This window comes from Mesoplodon mirus (genome assembly GCF_964341445.2).
Source record: "Mesoplodon mirus genome assembly, chromosome: 19".
Lineage (NCBI taxonomy): Eukaryota > Metazoa > Chordata > Mammalia > Artiodactyla > Ziphiidae > Mesoplodon > Mesoplodon mirus.
Genome location: NC_138995.1, coordinates 29,961,799 through 29,979,804, shown reverse-complemented (window position 1 = coordinate 29,979,804; position 18,006 = coordinate 29,961,799). Strand labels below are relative to the sequence as shown.

Genomic DNA, 18,006 nt, shown 5'->3' with positions numbered 1-18,006 from the left:
GATCTCATCCAAGCCCGTTCTCTCCCCTGGTTCACAGTGTGAGCAGCACTCACGTTGCCATTATTAACTTGTCTAAATAATTCATATACCTTTCTCGACTCGCATCCAAGTTGCCGAACTTTTGGATGCTTCATGGCAACATGATCACAATTGTCATTTTGTCACCTATTTTCACCTCAGATCAAATTAAACTCCTTGTAGAGCTGATGTTCACACATTTTTTGCTTCTTCCCCAGAAATGCTCAGTCAATATCTCCCTTATTTGCTTCCCATCTGTGGTTGGCTGACTGCATTAATTGGCCCCCATTTTTCACCCCTCTCTGTGTTCAGGCCCCCTTGCACATAGCTTTGCACAGCCTCCTGCTAAGGGTGTGCAGTTTATTTCTCCAGGAATTCAAAGGCCTTGTTGAGGGGCCATGTTCAAGGATATTATCCCACTGGGGCTTTGGCAGCTGCTGAGTTTGCCAGGTCCCACTGGGGCTTTGGCAGCTGCTGAGTTTGCCAGGCGGGGATGAGTCACGAGGGAGCCTCCACTGTGATTCTGGGTGGTTCAATCTGTTGGAAGCCAGACCCCAGCTGGCGGCTTGGACATAGGGAATTACGCCCTGAGTCCATGGAAAGGAAGTCAGCAGGAGCTAAGCAAAGAGTAGTCAGGCACAGATGAGCCGGAAAAGGTTTGGGCTGAGGGTTCAGGAGGGCAGCTGGAAACCAATCAGGAAACTGAAACAGGGGAATTCCCTGGCGGTCCAGTGGTTAGCGCCCTAACCACTGGACCGCCAGGGAATTCCCCTGTTTCAGTTTCCTGATTGGTTTCCAGCTGCCCTCCAGCTTTCACTGCCGAGGGCCGGGGTATAATCTCTGGCTGGGGAACTAAGGCCTAAGACCCCACAAGCCACGCAGTGCGGCGGGATAAAAAAAAAGGGGGAAATCGAAACAGGGGACCAGAACGGAGGAGAGGGTGCCGTGGTGGCACCGCTAGGCTCATTGAACACTGTTGAAGACAGCAAGACCAGTTCAGGAAACCACCAGCAGAGAGGGGGATCCTAGGTTCTTTCCAGGTTCAGTCAGAGCTGCATGAGAATCAGGCGCCTCTACCTGGCAGGCGTGGGAAGGCAGGGCCGACAACGACTACCCTGGTAACTCCCTTTGCTCAAGACTGGACTACAGCAGCCTGCCGATCTGTTCTCACCCCTGGCTGCACATCAGCTCGCCTGGCATAGTATAAAAAACACTAGTGCCTGGGCGCACCCTCCAAGATCCTGATTTGATTGGTCCTGGTTGGTAGGATAGATCATTATTAATAACGTACAGCCGGGGTGGAGAACCACTTACCCAATCTGCCTGTCCCCCAACCCTCCCTCCCAGGGCAGACCTCTATACTTGTCTTTCTAAACCAGTTTAGTTAGGCACTCTACCTTCAATTCTTTAAAGAAAAAGTAAATTTTCACACACACATATATAAGGATGAGAAAAACATTTTTTCTGAGAGTAGATTTTTAATCTACTGATTATACACACAAGTTATTTAGATTTAGAACCTGTAAGGTAACCAAACACGGGCATTTGCTCCTAGCCATATATTGGCATGCCCTCCAGAATAACGATCAGAGTCTAAAAAGACAAGGAGTGTATTCCAAACCTTCAGAGTACTTCGCATTAAAGAGATTCCTTAAAAGATTAATTTTAAAGCAGATCATAGCAACTTAAAGTGACAAAATATTAGCTTATCAAAATATATATTTTTATCTATTCTTACCAAACGCTGGAATTCTAGGGCTCTTTATAGTCTTATGTGCTAAAGAGAAAGTAAAAGAGCAGCCAGGATACACTGATGGGGGGGGTGATTCTTTGGGGTCTGGGATCAACACAGGCCTCTTGGGGAGGGTGCTGTTTGATTTCAGGCCCGAGTGAAGGAAGGTAGCAGTTAGGGGACCATCAGTGGAAGAAAGATTTCCAGGCAGAGGGAATCATCAGCAAGAAAACTCTGCAGAGGCTTCTGGCTTGGTGATCAATGAAGAAAGGCCAGAGTGCAGCCTCTTCAGATGCTGCTCACAGCAGTTTATTATCCAAAATGTGGAGCACCCCAACCAGCTGAAGGGCAGAAATGAATACCACAAAATAAATGAGGAATAAGAGCCAACTAGAGTTTCAAAGCACCATAAACAAGCGTAGCTGGTGCTACAGACAGTATGCTGGGGACGATATTATGCGCTTTTGCATAACATTTATCAAGGACAGAGAATGGCATGGCCCTGCTCGGTTTTCCCTAGGAGTGATATAAAATAATCTTTTATTAATCTTATTTTAAATTTGTTACCATTGTACATGATCTCAGAAGACCAAGTGGAGAACATTTGATATAAATCAAAGGAATAAATGAATATGAAAGAAAAGACAAATTATACGCCCCAATAAATATTTCTGCCCATTCTGTTATACTATAAAGCATTTTGTAAATGTAAATATTGTACATAAATGTTAAATAAATATATTAATATAATTTCCTCTGGGTTTTTAAAAATAAGAATCTCAGTAGGCAGAGTTATTTCATATTTAAAAGTTCTCTCAGGCCCGCATTTTCCAGCCTCTAACAGTTACCACAGGGAAGCCATTATCACGGTAGAGACAATGAGGCTGATGCTCGAAAGCCTGGGGTTGGGGGCAGACAGTCCCAGGCTCAAATTCCTACTTTGCCATTTAATAATTGTGTGACCTTGAACAAGTGATGTAATCTCTCCAAGCCCTTGTAAGGGAATATGCAAAATGTGATGATTCTTTTCACTGAAAATTGTTGTTGGAACAAAATAGGGTTCTTTCAAGAATATGGCACAGTGGTGTGGCATCCTCAGGCTCACTATTACTGTCATCATCTCATCAGAGGGCATGGGTGTGTGCAGGCATCTCATACTCACGAACTTGGAAGAACAAAGACAGGCTCAGGATAGAAGAAAACTGTGGCGTGGCGGCTCCCCTCCCGTTGGAAGATTTGTAATGGATGACAAGCCCTCTGTAGCTTTATCCATCAATTCTCTCTGACAATTAAGAATCCAGGAAGGATGAGCTCAGCCTGTTGCCAGCTGGTTGTCTGTGTATTTAGTCTAACCAGTTTGGCTTCTCATTCTTTTTTTTTTTTGGCCATGCTGCACAGCTTGTGGGATCTTAGTTCCCCGACCAGGGATTGAACCCAGGCTGTTGGCAGTGAGAGTGTGGATTCCTAACCACAGGACTGCCACGGAATTCCCTGGATTCTCATTCTTGATTAAGGAATTTGACAATAATCTTAAGAATGGTTCTGGAGAGAATTCTTCCTGCAACAAACTGTCACCTGGAAACTCACCCATCCCTACAAACAGGAATTCAACTATACAGCAATTAGTTACTTTGGAGAACTGCAAAGATTAATGTTATTCATGATGGAGAAAGATATTCCATTTTAGGCATACTTTGTATGCTGCTAGCAGGGGTATAAACACATTTTTCCCCTTTTCCATTCAAAACAAAGACAACGAGTGCATTAATTAGAAACAGTAGGATTTATTCTAGGTAACAACTCAGAATATAAATTGAGAGATGAAAAGGACTCCATAATCAGGAGTCATCCATCACTACCTCATCTGCTGGTGAGGTTACACGCCTAGAGTTCCAGTGCTGTCTTTCCTGAGTTTATTCTGCTTAAGCTTTGGACCCTCCATTGAGTGACTGATCAAAACGACCTTGGCCTCGTGCTTCACCAGAATAACTATGGCTTCCTCTGGACAACCAGTGGTCCTTGAAGGCTCAGAGTCTTTTTTTTTTTTTTTTTTGCGGTACGCGGGCCTCTCACTGTTGTGGCCTCTCCCGTTGCGGAGCACAGGCTCCGGACGCGCAGGCTCAGCGGCCATGGCTCACGGGTCCAACCGCCCTGCGGCTTGTGGGATCTTCCCGGACCGGGGCACGAACCTGTGTCCCCTGCATCGGCAGGCGGACTCTCAACCACTGCGCCACCAGGGAAGCCCTAGGCTCAGAGTCTTTTAACCAAAGGGTGGGCTGTTTCTTTATTGACATCATTAAAGACCTGGTGTATCAGGATGACAAACTTTGTTCCTTGTTGGATGAAAAAGACACACAAGGTTAGCTGCTGCTACTGATTACTAAATGATCTTATAAACACGAATTCTTAAGGATCTAGCATGGGTGCAAGCACACTTAATATTCAAAATACGAGATGGATTATGTAGAACAAACAAGCTGTTTGTTTGATGGAAAAAAAATAATGATCCCAGAGTGAGAACTCAGGTTCAAGTCTGAGGTTGATTACTGAGCAGCTACGTGACCTTGGGCATGGTCATTTTGCTTCTCAGAATGTATTTACTCATCTATAAAATGGGAATGATAATATTTATTTCAGGTTCCTCATAGCACTGTGGTGGAAATTAAATCAGATGGTGTATGTGGAAGTGCTTTGAAAACTGCCAGAGGAGCTGCTGTGTAAATGGTATCATTACTACCAATTTCTAGGAATTACTGAATACCATATCCTTAGACCATATCGGCAAGCTGACACCTGACAAATGAGAACGCATTACTGTGTCATATTCCATTGTCTCTGGATGTTTTCATCCTCAGCTGACAGGGTGGGCCTATGGGGTCCTGTTAGCATAAATCCTTGGTAGAGGGCATTTCTCTAAAAGTAGAAAGAATTTCTAGCTCCTGTCCTATTGCACCTCTTTCCACATACTCAAACAAACGCCACTCAAAATTCCTGAAGCAAGAAAAGACAAACACAGGAAGCATATAGGTATCTCTGTTTTAGATTTCCCCACTTTTGTCTAGATTCTTTACAGATCAAAATGGCCACAGCCTCAACTCCTGAAATCTCTGTAGAATAATAACTATTTATTTACCATTTGTTGAGCACTTCCTGTAGTTGGCCACAGTGTGGAGTATCTTATTCAATCCTCACAACAAACATATGTAATACTGTTACTGCTCCAAATTGAAAGATTGGGAAATTGAGACTTGGAGAGGTTAAACAACTTCCTGAGGTCACACAGCTAGCTCCTAAGTGGTAGAGATGGGACTAGACTCTAGGTCTGCTTGGTTTCAAAGTACATGGTCTGACTATAAAACTCTCAGAGGAAAACGTAGGCAGAACATTCTATGACATAAATCACAGCAAGATCCTTTTTGACCCACCTCCTAGAGAAATGGAAATAAAAACAAAAATAAACAAATGGGACCTAATGAAACTTAAAAGCTTTTGCACAGCAAAGGAAACCATAAACAAGACGAAAAGACAACCCTCAGAATGGGAGAAAATATTTGCAAGTGAAGCAACTGACAAAGGATTAATCTCCAAAATATACAAACAGCTCATGCAGCTCAATATCACAACAACAAACGACCTGATCCAAAAATGGGCAGAAGACCTAAATAGACATTTCTTCAAAGAAGACATACAGATTGCCAACAAACACATGAAAGGATGCTCAACATCACTAATCATTAGAGAAATGAAAATCAAAACCACAATGAGGTTATCACCTCACACCAGTCAGAATGTGCATCATCAAAAAATCTAGAAACGGTAAATGCTGGAGAGGGTGTGGAGAAAAGGGAACCCTCCTGCACTGTTGGTGGGAATGTAAATTGATACAGCCACTATGGAGAACAGTATGTTCGTTCAAAAAATAGAACGACCATATGACCCAGCAAACCCACTACTGGGCATATACCCTGAGAAAACCATAATTCAAAAAGAGTCATGTACAACAATGTTCATTGCAGCACTGTTTACAATAGCCAGGACATGGAAGCAACCTAAGTGTCCATCGACAGATGAATGGATAAAGAAGACGTGGCACAGATATACAATGGAATATTACTCAGCCATAAAAAGGAACAAAATTGAGCTATTTGTACTGAGGTGGATGGACCTAGAGTCTGTCATACAGAGTAAAGTAAGTCAGAAAGAGAAAAACAAATACCGTATGCTAACACATATATATGGAATCTAAAAAAATGGTACTGATGAACCTAGTGGCAGGGCAGGAATAAAGACACAGACATAGCAAAGGGACTTGAGGACACAATGGGGAAGGAGAAGCTGGGACGAAGTGAGAGAGTAGCATTGACATATATACACTACCAAATGTAAAATGGATGACTAGTGGGAAGCAGCTGCATAACACAGGGAGATCAGCTCGGTGCTTTGTGACGACCTAGAAGGGTGGGATAGGGAGGGTGGGAGGGAGGTTCAAGAGGGAGGGGATATGGGGATATATGTATGCATATGGCTGATTCAATTTGTTGTACGGCAGAAACTAACACAACATTGTAAAGCAATTATACTCCAATAAAGCTGTAATATATATATATATATATATATATATATATATATATATATATATATATATATATATATATATATATATCTCCAATAATTGAAAAAAATAAAAAAAAATAAAAACACCAAAAAAAAAGTACATGGTCTGACTACTACATTACCAAGTTTTTCCTGAAAATTTGTTCTATTGTTACTGTTAGTTTTGTGTAGAACCTACTGTTGGGATAGGTGGTTATAGAGCACTTAGACTTCCTTCAGCCTCAAATCACATACTGTCAAATGATTCAACTTTCCATCCAACAAATATTTCCATCCAACAAATTCTAGGTACTGCCCCAGGGAGGAAGTGGTCATAAGCTATGGGTGAATCCCGTCCCTTAATCCTGAAGAGCTTCCAGGTAAGGATAATGAATCAACGATGACAACTTTCTCCCTAAGAAATGTTGATGTGCATTGAATTAGGAAAATTCCTTCAAACTAAAATACAAACTCATGAGGATTTTCTTCATTGTCTAAAAAAGATTCACCTTAGGATTTAATTTCATTCATTCAATCCATGAAACAATAAATATTTGTTAGGTGTCTATTAGGAGTCAGTCCCTGTGCTAGCCAATCTAAAGATAATATTGCATCTATCAACCCTTTGTTTACTCACAGCCATTCCAGAAATATAATGTTAATACATGTTCATTCTCAGTTATCCATCTTGACAGAGAAAGAAGGTAGTTGGAATAAAAGGTATATCTATATATCTATATCTATATATCACTGTGACCAAGAATTTGAGACTCTTCCCACTTTACACTTTTCCAAAGATCTTTTGAGCTTATAAACAATCCTCTTAATTTGCTCTGTGGAAGAAATATTTATAACAGTACAGTAGCTAAAATTAGGCTGCAAAAAAAAGAGGTAAAGGGAGAAGTGAAAGGCAGCATGGGTAAGCCAGAAGCTAAGTATACTCTTGAATAACCATCAGTGTTTTTAATGAGTGTTTCGTGGTTTCTGAGCACCCAGATCAAATCAAGCTTTCATTTTCCTGAATGATGGTACTACTTTGTACCATTAAGCTTATTTTCAGACTAGTGGGGGCCTTCTCTTAGAGAGATGTAAACTCCCTGAAGGAAGCAGCCCTGCTGTATTTCTTTATACCTCCACAGAGAACAAAACAATTCTGGTCGCATAACAGGCACTGAATATGTACTTACTGATTCATAGATTAAGACTCTTGGAGAGGTAACAGTAGTACACGAAGGATTGCAGAGACCAAAAACAAAGGTATTACCTAAAAGCCACCATCTTCCAATTTGTTGGAGGTAGTCAGAATACATATAGTGGTTAAGGAGCCAAGTTCTGTCATTTTCTATTACTGAATCTTTGGAAAAATTACTTAATCTTCTGTGCCTCAGTTTATCTTCATCTGTAAAAATGAAAAAAATAAGGATGTCTATATTATAAAACTGTTGTGAGAATGAAATTAGTTAATACAGTAGCAGCATTTACAACACTTAACACATGATAAGTGTATAATAAATGTTAGCTACTATTATTTGTGATTCTTTTATTTTGAAGAATGTAAAAGTCCTTTAAAATTAGAAAATATTATATAATAGATTGATTTATTTCAAAGATAATAGGAAATTTAGTTCCTTACCACCACTAACCTTAATTTAAATAATGAAATTCACACTCGACTTCCAGGTAAAGATGGTAGATTGACTATGTGCATCTACTTTCACTCCTTCCCAAGACCACTAAAATGGCAGAAAACAATCTTTTAAAGGGATAAACCCACAAGGATTTGGAGAATAAGAGGAGAACAGCAATGTTCAGTCAGACCCTCACATCTGTGGAAACTGGATTTATAACAATTCTGGCATGGATTGCAGAACAGTGGGGAAGGATAGAGAGTGGGTGGAAAAACACAACAGAGCATCCAAGAGATATGATATAATAACAAAAGGTCTAACTGGTGTGTAATTGGCATCCCAGGAAGAAAAAATAAGGAGAAATAATACGCGAGAACATTCCAAAATGAATGACAGATACCAAACAACAGTTCCAAGACATTCAAAGAACATCGAGCAGGATAAGTGCTACCCTACCAAAAGTACTCCCACACCACAGGCATATTATATACAAGCTGCTGAAAACCAAAGACAAAGGAAATTATGAAGGCAGTCAGTGAAAAAAGACACATACCATACAGAGGAATAAAAATTAAAGATAAGAGTTACAGTAGACTTCTCCAGAAACTACACAAGACAGAAGATAAGGAATGAGGTCTCTGTAGCTGAACAACAACAAAAACCTGTCAAGTCAGAATCCTATACCCAGCAAAAATGTCTTTCAAAAAGGAACAAGAAATAAAGACTTTCCTGACCCAAAACCAGAAAACAAACCTGAGTGAATTCATTGCCAGTAGACCCATGCTATAAGTAATATTGAAGAAAGTTCTTCAGACAGAAGGAATATAATAGCAGACAGAAGCTTGAATCTACATAAAAAAATTAAGAGCACAGCAAATGGAGTAACTAAAGGTAAGCAAAGTTCAAAATTTATTTTTTATTATTTTTAATTGCTCTGAAAGATAACTACCTAAAGCAAAAATAGTAGTATTGTGTATTTACAGCATATGTAAGAGTCAGTATGTGGCAAGAATAGAAGAAGAATGAGAGGGAGAAATTGGGGATATATTGTCTTTGTACTAGACATGACAGGATATTATGTGAAAGTGGACTTTAATTAAATAACAGGTACATGGTAAACCCTAAAAGTACTAAATTTTTTTCAAAAGAGGTGTGCATGATAATTCAATAGTGGAAATAACATTGAATCATGAAAATGCTCAATTAATCAAAAAGGAAGCAAAAAGAAAGGAAAAAAGAAATAAAGGACAAATGGAAGAAATAGAAAAGAGCTGGTTAGATGGTAGATTTTAATTCATCCATACCACTAATCACATTAAATGTAAGCCACACTAATTCAAAGATAGATTGTTACATTAGATAAAAAGCAAGACCCAACTATATGCTGCCTACAAGAATACCACTTTAAATATAAAGACATAACTAGATTAAAAGTAAAAGAATGAAAAAAGATATTCCATGCAGATACTACTCAAAAGAAAGCTGAAGTTGCTTTATTAATATCAAAGTAGGCTTCAGACAAAAAATATTACCAGTGATAGGCTTATTACAAAATGAAAAGGGATTCAATTCTCTAAGAAGACAAAAACATTAATGACTTTATGCCTGTAATTTCAACAACTTAGAGCAAGTAGACAAATTCCCTGAAAAGCACATCTTACCAAAATTAGCACAGGAAGAAATAGAAAAATTCAAAGAGCTTTATATCCATTTTCAAAATTAAATTCATAATTAAAAACCTTTCAACAAAGAAAACCCCGGCCCAGACGGCTTTACTCACAAATTCTATGAAAGGTTTAAGGACAAAACTAATACCAGTGTTATACAAACTCTTTGAGAAAATAGAAGGAAATGCTTTTCAAGTAGTTTAATGAGGCCAGCATAACCCTGTTATTACAACCTGACAAAGACATTACAAGAAAAGAAAATTATAGACTCATATCCTACATGAATAAATATACAAAGTCCTCAAGAAAATATTAACAAATCGAATTCAGCATTATATGAAAAGGATAAATGTTATTAATAAATGGAGCTTATGCCAGGATTAAAGGTTGGTTTTACATTATGAAATCAATAGTTCTAATTCATTACATTAACAGAATCAAAGAGAAAAAAAAATCTCAATTGATGCAAAAACATTTTTGAAAATGTCAAAAATGTCACACCATTCATGAAAAAAAAACTCTCAAAACACTAGGAAAAGAAAGGAATTTCATCAACCTGATAATGGGAATATATGAAGAAATAAGAGTTAATGTCATACTTATTGGTGAAATATTGAATGCTTCTTAGTTCAGGAACAAGATACCCATTGTCTCCATGTCTACTCAGCAAAATACTGGAAGCCCTATCTAGCACAACAATGTAAGCAAGAAAAAAAGGTATAAAAATTTAAAAGAAAGAAGCAAAACAGTCTTTTTTGCAGTTGACATGATTGTATATATAAAACATTCTAAGGAATCTACCCCCCAAACTACTAGAACTGAAAAGTGAATTTAGCAAAGTCACAGGAATTAAGGTCAATACACAAAGTTTAATTATATTTCAAAATTTTACCAGCAAATTAAAAAAAAATGAAATTTAAAAGCAATTCATTTACTATTGAAGGAATAACATAAAATATTCAAAAATAAATTTAAGAAAAGATAGGTAGGACTTGTATTCTGAAAACTACTACATACTGCAGAAAGTTATTAAATAAAAAACTTAAACCATATAACACATTTAGGGATGGGAAAAATTAATATTGCTAAAGTGTCAGTTCTTCCCTAATTGATCTATAAATTCAGTGCAATCCCAATCAAAATTCCATGAGGCTTGTAGTAGAAATTAACAAGCTGATTGTATATGTATATGAAAACACGAAAGATTAAGAATAGTAAAAATAACCTGAAAAAGAAGAAAAAATTTGGAAGACTTACACTACCTGCTTTTAAATTGTGCTTAAAAACCACAATAATTAAGACACTGTTACTTGTATAAAGATAGATATGCAAGTCAGTGAAGCAGAATAAAGTTCTGAAGTATATACACACACACACATACACACATCCAATGGGGAAAGGAAAGTTTTTACAACAAATGATGCTAGAACAATTGTATATCCATATTTTAAAAAAGAAAGAACCTTGACCTCTGCCTCACACCATAACACAAAAATTATATTTAGATAGGAATCTTTCATGTAAAATCTGAAACTAGAAAGCGTCAATGTTTTCTAAAAGAAAACATAGAGGAATATTTGCACGATCTTGTGGTTGGCAAAGAGTTCTTTGAGAGGATACAAAAAGCACAAGCCATAAAAAAAAATCATAAGATGGACATAACCAAAATTTAAAATTTCTGCTCATCAAATGATACCATTAAGAAGATGAAAAGATGAAACACAGACTGGGAGAGGTATTTGCAAAGCTGATTTCTCACAAAGAACTTGTTATCTAGAATATATAAAACTCCCATGAATCAATAATAAAAAGACAACCCAATAGCCCCAATATGGAAACAACTGAGCATCAACAAGTAAACTGATAAACAAACAGTAGTATTTTCATACAATGAAACATTACTTGGTAGTTAAAAGGAATAAATTTCTGCATGAATCTCAAAGATGTCACTTTGAGCAAAAGAAGTCAGGAACAAAAGAGTGCCTAATGTATAATGCCCTACAGAAAGTTCTAAAGCAGGGAGATCTAATCTATGATGAAAGAAATAACAAAAGTGATTGCTTCATGGATGCGGACTGATTGCAAAGGTGTATAAGGGAACTTTCTGGGGTATTGAAAATGTTCCGTAGTTTGGTGTAAAGTTACGTGGGTACATTCATTTGTTAAAATGTATTGAACTGTACATTGAAAATCTGTGCATTCATTGTATATAAATTATACCTTGGTTTTAAAAAAGAGTAATTAAAAGAAAACCCACCAGGACTTCCCTGGTGGTGCAGTGGTTAAGAATCCGCCTGCCAACGCAGGGGATGCAGGTTCGAGCCCTGGTCCGGGAAGATCCCACATGCCGTGGAGCAACTAAGCCTGTGAGCCACAACTACTGAGCCTGCGAGCCACAACTACTGAAGCCCGTGAGCCTAGAGCCCATGCTCCGCAACAAGAGAAGCCAGCGCAATGAGAAGCCCGCGTGCAGCAACGAAGACCCAACGCAGCCAAAAATAAATAAATAAATTTGTAAAAAAAAAAAGAAAACCCACCTTCATGGTAAGTGGAAGAAGTGAATCACAGCAATGATTCCATCTATGTAACACCCAAAAACAGGTACAGTGAAACAACCTAATTCTCACTCTGAAGTAATTTTTCTAAATAATCTGCTACAAGAAATGAACGTGGTTACCTGTGGCGGTAGGGGTGGGAGATTGGGGAGATGGCTATTTTTTGTCACAAAACCTGGAACTACTTGACACTTCAAAATCTGTGCATATATAACTTCAATAAAAATAGAGAACAAAAAAATCATACCCATTTGCAAGTTCATGATATTAGCTTCAATAGAGAATTGTTGACATTTGCTTTAAATAAGAAATTATTTCTGATGGGTGAATCTGGCAGAAACTTCAGGCTGTTAAGTCCAGGAGACAGAGTCCATTTGCTGGTGGTTGTATAATGCGGGCCACCTTGTTACTAGTCAAGCATAAAAGACAGCGGGGGAACTCAGCACACCAAGTGTGACAATACACTGGAAAAGGGGGCATTAAATTAGGGAAAGTGAGTAGAATTGTGACAGAAACCCAGTCTGTACTCCCTAATTACAAAGTCTCACTTTCACCAAACTGACACAAATGTTAAGTCAAATTAAATATTGTCTAATTAACAAGCATACACGAGAATGCAAGCCCAGTGACTAGGCAGTATTCAGCCGAATAAAGGAAACACAAGGACTTGCAAATTCTCAGTCACCCCCCATCTGCCATCTCAGCCAACTGCTACAAGATTTGTCCATTTTGTTTTCACACATCTCCACTTTCAGGGCTCTGCTTGTAATATTTACAGAAAAAGGCAATGCTGGTAAACAGTTTCACACAATGAGGTGTGAGAGTTGATAGGGTCCTATTCAAGCTCTGAACTCTCCTGATGAGCTGCCAAAAGTTGTTATGAATGGCCCGGCTGACAGGGTGATGACTGATAAAGGAAAAAACAAACAGCTCTGGTAATTCATGAAAACACACAGCTCCAAGACAACTCAAAGTGGCGAGTGACAGTTAAGATAATGGAATTTTGGAAGCTTTTCTTAAGGGATCCTCTCTATACAATTACTCTGTTAATAGATTCTCCCTTAATGTAGCTGGATCTTCAACTTCTTTTTCCACCAAAAAATACTTATTATGATCGCTGGTAGAGAGGTGCTGGCCTGTGCTTTTATACTATGATCAGTTTTTCATATAATTTCCTTTTCCTAGAGTAGGATGAATTTTAGTTGAGGCCTTTGTCTGCCATTTAAAGAAGTAAAATATCCTATTTCCATTTCTATTACTAGAAGCATTTCAAAGCATTCTTCCCTCATTTCTTTCATTTATAAACCATTTACCACAAACCTTTGATTAGAAAATAAATATTGGTTTACACACTCAACTGCTAATATTTTAAAAGAGAATAATTTAAATGTGGTTGAAGTCAATTTCCAATTCACATAGCCTATTTTGGCTTCATTTCCTTAAATCAGGCATGACCAAGCAAGAAAGTATCAATTTGTCAATGTTTTGCCTTCGTACCCAATGTTTTTTCCATGAAGCACATTGCGGTTTCTGTAACAATGGCCTATTTCCCAATTAATGTTCTAGAAAGCAGGAATATAAAGATATATATAAAGCATGTGTATATGCGCATATAGTACTATGGAGTAGGGGAATGTGTTCAGGAGAGTTGTATTTTAGAGCCTGGCTACTGCGAGGAGGTCTGGGGACAAGCAGCTTGCTAGAAATGCAGAATCTCAGTCCTACCCGAGCCCCCCACCCAATCACAGAATTTGCATTCAAACAAGATCCCCAAGTGATTCATATGCACATCAAGGTTTTGAGAAGGTCTCTAATTTAGATAATTGAGTTTACCTTAATAGTTTAAGGAGGATCCATATCTTCCAAAAAGTTTAAAACTATATCATAAATTATTGAAAGCTATCTCCAAGTCATTTAGTGCCTGCATTCAAAGTTCTTACTTTCTTTTCCTCCCCTTGAAGAAGTGTGAGAGCATCCTTGAGCTCACCAAGCCTTCTAGGGAGGTTCATCCTTTCATTAATCACTTTCCTTTACCACAAACATTGGTAGACTCATCCAGCACATTCCTGAGGGGTAGGCATGGTGCCAGAGCCTGGATTTTAAAAATTCAATCACTGTAGTGAAACATATGACTTTTATAACACTAATAAAAACATTTTAAAAACATTTAAAAAATCATATCTTGATTGTAATGTCAACTGTTCAGCTGCTACAATGCAGAGCAGAGTATTTTACAGGAGAGATGACAGAATCCTTGGAAAGGCCTAGACAACGGAAGTGGCTTTCACCCACCTGCTAAAGTCTGCAAACAATCCATCACTGGACTTGCGTTCCTTTCATTTTGTGGTTGTTAGTATTTGTAGAATCTTCTTTAGACTTGAAGGGATCTTGAGATTTAGTCCAACTCTCCACAAATTTCCTGGGTGTTGAGAAATTTAAAAACGTAAATTTAAAAACTTAGGATGGGCCGAAATACTGTAAACAAAGACAAAAGACAAAGGGTAAAGTGGGGAAAATATTTGCCTTAAGGGCTCGTTTCCTTAATTGACAAAGGGTCTATATAATTCACTTGGAAAATGACACACCCAGTGGAAAAGTGGGCAAAGGATATGAATAGGCAATTCACACGCAGAAGTAAAAAATACAAACACGGAACAAATGGATGAAATGGTGCTCTATTCATAATTAAAGACATACAAATCAAAGAAATTGTGGAAGAATGGATCTTACCTATCATGTTAGCCAAAATGAAAATATTTGATAATATCAAATAGGCACACTCACCCACTGTGGGTAAGAATGAACTGGTTCAACTGTTTTGAAGGTCAGTCTGGAAATATCCATCAAAATTGTGAATAGATGTAACTTCTAGCCCAGCAACTCCACTGCTAGGAATTTAATCTAGAAAAATACTTGCAAAAGTACCTTAGACTAGATGGATGAGGCCCTGCAGTGCAGCGTGATCTGCAATATTGGATGTCTGGAAGCAACTTCAAGGAGCACTGCTCGAGGGGGCTGGCACCCATGACGGTGCAACCCAGCCAGGGAAGACCACGGCAGCCATGCAGAGTCCAGTGGGCCAGCAGGGCTCTCATGGAACTCTGTCTGCAACACTCCATGTGCCCAGTTTAGGCCTCTGCATGACAGAGTAATTGCAGAGCCATTTTGCAATGGGGCCACTTGAAAATTGGTTTTTAGGGAATAATCTCTTATGGTCTTTCAGGGCTCCCCAGAAAACTGGTGCTGCAACAGCTCAGCGAGACTCCTAACTCCAAGGAAACCCTGCTGGTGTGTCCAACATGTGTTAAAAACAGGTACTGTCGGTCTGATTCTCAGTGCTGTGTCACATTTATGACACACAGCCAATGAATTAAATCCCTTTTGACATGTTACACCAGCCTCTGACATACTGCCAACGTAAAATGACACAATATATTGAAAATGATAATATTTAAAACTATGGTAATATGTTGATCCAAACAACCAGCATGTAATAACACTTTCAACTGTTAAAATGGAATGATAGTAATCGCTTTGTCCCATTCTGAAAATGTGTCTTTCTCAGAATAACAATAATCATATATAATAATAGCTACTAACATCTACTTAATACCTCTATGTACAGACATTGTTATAAAGACTTTATATGGATTATCTCACATCCTCCTCACAACAGCCCTCTCAGGTAGGTACAGTTAACATCCCCATTTTATAGACGAGAAAACCAAAGGCCAGAGAGGTAAAGTAACCTGCCAGAGGTCACACAGCTGCTAAGTGGCAGAAGCTCCTTTAGCAACATGGCTACATACACCTCCTTTTAAAGGAATCCAGAAATTTCAATGGGCCTTTTCAAACTCACTTCATAAACTAGATGATATCTCTGACACACACACTGAAAAAGAAATACAGAGCATGTAAATGGTATGCTTGGCTTGCTACATGGAAGTCATCAGGCCAGTGACTCAGCTTCTATGAACCTCTGCTTCTTTATCTTTAAAATGGAGATAATGACAGTACCCTTATTACAAAAATTGTGGTGAGGATTCAACACTGTTACGAGCTGAATGTGTCTCCTTCTCCCCCATCCTAAATTTATATGTTGAAGCCCTAATCTCCAGTACCTCAAAATGTGAGTAGATAGGGCCTTTAAAGAGGTGATTAAATTAAAATGAGGCCATTAGGGTGGGCCCTAATCCAATCTAACTAGTGTCCTTATAAGGAGATAAAGGCACCACGGATGCTCACACACAGAGGACAGGCCATCTGAGGACACAACAAGTAGGCAGCCATCTGCAAGCCAAGGAGAGAGGCCTCAGATGAAACCAAACTTGCCAACACCTTGATCTTGGACTCCCAGCCTCCAGAAGTATGAAAAAATAAATTGCTCTTGTTGAAGCTACTCAGTTTTTGTATTTTGTTATGGCAGCCCTGCAAAAAATACAAACACATTTAAAATGACTATCATAGTATCTGGCAAATAGTAAGTGCTCAATAAATGGTTTTACTATCAGTTCAGTTATGAATACACACACACACACACACACACACACACACACACTCACAGCCTTTGTTCTGGCTTAAGAGACATGTATCCTAAGGTACATCATCTGAAAAAAATGCTTCTTTTCCAAACAATAGACATTTCATGAAACCTCGATTAAAAGACTGAATATAGTTCACTTTTCAAACTAATACAGTCTACTTAACACTGGTTAAAAGTCATTTACTATTATATGACATCATATTATGATGTAAAACTGCATGTGACTTTGGAAAGTTCCTTTCCTTCCTGGTACCCATGCAACTACAAGGCAGCACATGTAGTTAAGTCCAGGTTGGAAACTGATGACATTTGGACAGAAATACACAAAAGTCATGACAAAAGGAGAGTGAGAATATCCAAACATAAACCAGTATAGAGCAAAAAAAGTAGAACTCTGAAATTTCCTTGAATGAAGCTACCTAGATCAGAGCTGGTCTATAAATGTCATCTCAAGGGCCAATTCCAATCCCTTGACTTAAACTTGTGTTGAGGAAAGGTTCCAATGACACGTCTGGGCTTGCAAAAGAGTGCCAGGGTAGATGAGGAATGGCTGTTTGAACATGGGGAGAAAGATAGTTACATCCTGGATCTGGACATTGACTGATGGGTCCTTCTGACACCTACCTTTTAAATTTAAGGCCTATCAGAGATTCAGGCTATTGTGCATATTGGATGTATTTCAATACCGTAAGTCAGCAATTTTGAATTCACTAAAAAGCAAATGTTTTTCTTTATACATCTATTTCTTGGGATGTTTAAGCTTTATTCTTTAAGAACAACAAAGGCCTTGAGCCAACAAAGGCCATTAGCCTAATCACTGTTCGGGTTGCTCTAAAACTCAAGCCAACAAATCCATCGATTCAGAGAAGAGGAAGACAGTTTTTTCTCAAAAAGTCACCAGGGTAGCCTTTAGGTTACCACCAAAAAATAGGCGTGTGGCTCACACATCTGCATCAATCTCTAGGTACTGTGTAACTTAACTCCTGATGAATGCATCTTCTCGTGGAGGAGGCTAGGTTGTGGGATGTGTCGCCCACTGAGTCGTCCCCTGGAATGTTAGAGGGACATACTGGCCCTGCAATGCCTGAACTTCATTTGTTTCTACACAGAGGACCAAAGCTCTCACTGTAAGTGTGAGTCAGGGCTGATGCAGCAGCCAGCCAGCCCCCCGTCTCCTCTGGGACCCCAATGGAGAAAGTCATTCCTAGTGATCAACAATTAGCATTTGCATCCAAAGTTCCAAGCCCAGTTGTCTACAGTAAGGTACTAA

The 18,006-nt window shown here is 38.7% G+C and overlaps 1 long non-coding RNA gene across 1 annotated transcript; it reads right to left on the bottom strand.

The window, feature by feature from the left end:
- Nucleotides 1-3,520: 3,520 nt before the first annotated feature.
- Nucleotides 3,521-12,961, bottom strand: LOC309794317. Its single transcript, XR_014292028.1, has 4 exons — nt 12,441-12,961; nt 7,987-8,076; nt 7,531-7,742; nt 3,521-4,083 (listed from the first exon to the last, which is right to left on the bottom strand). It is a non-coding gene; the product is annotated as an uncharacterized lncRNA (long non-coding RNA).
- Nucleotides 12,962-18,006: the final 5,045 nt, after the last annotated feature.